Source organism: Triticum dicoccoides, chromosome 1B (assembly GCF_002162155.2).
Source record: "Triticum dicoccoides isolate Atlit2015 ecotype Zavitan chromosome 1B, WEW_v2.0, whole genome shotgun sequence".
Classification (NCBI taxonomy): Eukaryota; Viridiplantae; Streptophyta; class Magnoliopsida; order Poales; family Poaceae; genus Triticum; species Triticum dicoccoides.
In genome coordinates, this window is record NC_041381.1 from 147,462,280 (window position 1) to 147,466,579 (window position 4,300).

The 4,300-nt window shown below is 41.7% G+C and overlaps 1 long non-coding RNA gene across 1 annotated transcript; it reads right to left on the reverse strand.

Annotated features, from left to right (window-relative positions):
* Positions 1-559: 559 nt before the first annotated feature.
* Positions 560-3,617, reverse strand: LOC119302914. Its single transcript, XR_005147787.1, has 4 exons — positions 3,516-3,617; positions 1,772-1,878; positions 1,067-1,207; positions 560-621 (listed from the first exon to the last, which is right to left on the reverse strand). It is a non-coding gene; the product is annotated as an uncharacterized LOC119302914 (long non-coding RNA).
* Positions 3,618-4,300: the final 683 nt, after the last annotated feature.

The following is a 4,300-nucleotide window of genomic DNA, read 5'->3' on the forward strand; positions in this document are numbered from 1 at the left end:
CCTGCATTTGGGCTATAGTTTCTGCAGCTGATGGAGCAAGTGCAAAAGATACCCAACACTCCACACGGCAAGGCACATCTTATTCCCTATTTTAGCTTTTGGACCAAGACCACACAGAGAGACCTGTCGTCCATGGAAAGAACTGTCCTGGCAAGGATTGAAAAGATTCAAGGCCCTACAATGGCGATGGATCCCAGTGCTAGCTAAATATGTCTTCTAATCTACTGAATGCCTGAATGCAATGCCCTAATCACGGAGCGGCGACTTTTGAATGTGATGCACTAATCTCACGACTCCTCATGTGGAGGCGGCAGATTAGCGTGCCAAGCCGCCACCGGCGTCCGAGCTCTATGCAAACTTGTGGGACCCTGGGGGAGTGAGCGCCCAGGATAGTACAGCACCTATGCATACACACACACCTGTACAAGAAGTTCTCCGAAACGTCGCAGAACAGCGGATCGAGCCGCCGTGTCGACCGCCGAGCCCTCCTTCCACGCTGCCGCAGATCAGTCGGTCGTCCCGTCATCGTTGACCGAGCTCTCCATTAGTGCCATAGAGCAGCCTGCCACATCGCCGCGCCAAGCTCTCCATCCGACCCACCACATAACTTTGCCTTGTACTCTAAGAATATAATAATTAGCAAATCAATTGGTTGTCAAGAAATAAACAAGCGACTGTCTTCTGTATATTACTTTCAGTTGTTCAATGAAGATGGCTGTGCATTGTGGAATTACTCCACTCAAAATACTGGAATGCCCAAACTGAAGACCTAGACAGCTAACAACTATTTTATAGAGAACCCCACATAGTTCTTTTATAGAGAACCTCGCAAACCTCGACTAATCTATATCATGCAGGGAAAGTATCAATCATATATATCTTCAGAATCCCCATACACATCAAGAAGCATTATATCCCTTTTCTTACTGTTAAATCATTCTTATTTCCTCCTTGAACCAAACTCGCCATGCCTATATCCTTCGAGCCAAGGGAATATTGTACTATGCAGAGGAGAAGATTAACACTCCATATTGAGAGAACAAATCAAGTTTAGTATAGGTGGTACCAGTGCCATGTTTGAGATCATGTCGTCGCTGCTGAACCTTGTACTATGTCATCTAGCAGAACACGTAATTCCTTTGCCTCGTATATATTTCCCTTGATGCATGGATGGAGCTGAACATGCCCTGAACTCTGCTCTCCTTTCCTGTTTTGACTTCAATAAACTTGAGTACATAGTATTCACACTACTACTACTGTACAACATATAATTGATATTTTACTGTGTGAAAAGAAATTAAGTCAAGACCCTGAAGAATGCTACAAAAATATCTAAATGTCCACAGCGATGTTCTTAAATTCTGGACAAAGATTGTAACCCAGATGTAGATTTCAAGCTGGAAGTTTTATGCACAATCCTTCATATGTTTGGCAAGAAAAATAATATCAATGAGCTTCTAGCTTCTGCACCAACGAATATATACGAGAATCTAGCCTTTTGTAGCCAACCAAACCTAGAAAACAAAGTTTAGAGGGGGGTGGGAGGGGGAAATAGAGTCTGTCCACTTGCTCTGTAACATTAGGAGCCATGATACGCCAGTTTTCTGCTCAACTATTCGAAGTATAAACCACTTTTACTACTGAGTGCCAACTCGAGAAACAAAATCTCATATGTCATCTTACAACGTAGCAGTAAGCGTTAATTAAGAAGCAATATCTCATATTGTGTAGCTGGAGGAAATGAACATATCAGTCATGAAAGTTGACTCACAGTATTCTTCCTGGGGGCATCCAGCCCTAGTTGATAGCAAGAATTCTTCATGCAATCTTCTCCTTGTTGGTCACCTTTCCGCACGTCACCTATGACATAGTCATAACCTGCACGGGTGAGTGCCAAGAACCCAAAGTTCAAGATCAAATTAAATTAATCGCCAAATAACAACTTAGAACTTGTGAAGAAGCACAAAATGCTAGAGTCCAGAAATAGAGGCAGATTAATTCTACTAAAGTTTTAAGATATTGAAATATTTTTGGTTTGATAACATGTCAATAGAAATTTCGAAAAAATGGTGGCAAGTCATACAACAGACAGATAAATTTGTCCAAGAACTGATCCTCCATGTCCGGAGAGAACAATCACAGCTACATGGAAGATTTCAACATGTTTAATTGAAAAACTTTGAGCATATTAACATCCTCCGAAGTCTGAATCTCTCCACCTTCCACTCTATGGGCATTGTCTTCCATGCGATAAATGTAACTACTTCGCATGAAAGGTATAATATAAACTCCCAACAGAAGGTCAGAATTAACATGTTCAAATCCTGCACTTGTATTGATGGACAAAAGGTTCATGACTTGCACACAGACAACTCTTGTGGGCAAGAAAGGGACCCATTCGTTGCTGCTTCTTTGTTTCTCTGATCAGCTTTTGCTAGGACTGAACTAAAGAAGAGGTCATTTAGATTCAGAACCTAAAACCTTGCTCGTTGTAGAATCCTTCTCTGAATTCCAAACTTTTTGCAAGAGCAGTCATTGTAGATCATAATTTACCATGTGATTCATCGGAAAAAGAAAAGGAATGGAAAAATGCCATGCTACAAACATAATATAACTGAATATCGCATTGTCATATACAGTACGGATTATAAGACGCATAGCTCTAATATCATCATTTTGCAGAGGGAAAGACTTTAGACTTTTAGTGCATTAACATCAAAAGATAGCGCTAACAATAGAAAAGAAGTGGCTTATATTTAGAGAAGTAGAACATAAATAAAAGGGAAGCAATATACATAAATAGCAAGATATTCTATGATAAACACACACATCAGGTTTCTGATGGTCCACACAACATCAGAAATAACAATATATATCTAGAAAAGAACTATGTAGGGTTCTGTTTTCTGATCAATTGAGAAAGCCACAACCTCCTTCCCACGAGAGAGCATGATCCATGAATTGCAGCAGCTAGCCACTACAACATGAGAGGATCATAGTAGCTCGGCAACCGTCGGTGACCCAAGTGCAATGTAACTAACTGCTTGTGTGACCTTAATATGATTTAAATTGATGTACCCAATATGTTTGTCAAGAAAAATCCGAAAACAAAACTGCTTGTGCGACCATACGGATTAAATTGCTGAATCTCAGTATAGTGGAAAAGATATTAATAACCTACAGGGTAAGATTTCCAATCCTAATGTTTGCTAGCATGCATAACAATGTGACTCCCAGCATGCACCAACAATACGAAAAGATTAGAGCTGGAAGGCATCTGAATTCCTAATACAGAGAACATGATGAGCAAAAAGTAATTCAAGTTGAACAGAACCAAATCCTACAGCTCACCCATCTTATGAGGTAAGGGTTCCTGCTTCCAAAATATAATTTTCTTTGCAAATTCAGATGACCATTATAAGAATAATTAATACATGGCATGGCCATAAATTATATCCGGAACAAAATTTGTTGAAGCAAGAACTTGAGCAACTATTTCCAACTGTGTGGGTTACCTCTGATCTCTGTGGGGATGAGAAGGTCCTCAGTGAAGGACGAAGCGGCCACAGTGGATCCATGACCTGAGATGGCATCCTGTAGATGCCAACCCATAGAATACAGAGCATGTTTGCCAAAAGATCGCAGCACCTCCGATAGCTCAATTTGGTCGGATGAAGGTAAATAACAATTAAAACTAAAAAGGCGCAGCAAAGATAAATGGAAAAAGGTGCATGGAGGTGCTGTCTCTAGGCAAAAAAAAGGTCAGCACCTAACTGTAACTTCTTCATACAATTAAAGAAAATCTACAGATATACATTTGTCAAGCAATAGGAGTCGGCGTACCCATGTGTCTTGAGACTCCACATGATGTAAATTAATTAGCAAACCATTATTCTAGTAACCTGATTCACTCCCACCATCATAACATGCTTTGAATCATATGGAAGGAGATTTTGTCTCATGATGTATTCATGTGAGAGTTTACCTCAATGATCTGTGACTGAAACTGGCTCGGACAAACACACAAACACTGTGTGTGCAAAAAATAACTGAGAACATACACAAACACATGCTCGTCTAAATTTGAGGTGGAGGGTGGTGCAGAGGGGACGGCCAGGTCGCTGGCAAGTGCAACGACGCCCAGCTCGCGGTGGCTCTGTTCGAGCAGCGAGCGCAAGCCCTCCTGGGCGGCGCACAACAAGGAGCTCGGGCGCGCGGGAGAGAGGAGGAGCTCGGGCACGCGGACGCGGGGCAGAGGGGGAGCTAAGGTGGAACGGTGGTGCAAGGTGCTGCCATTACC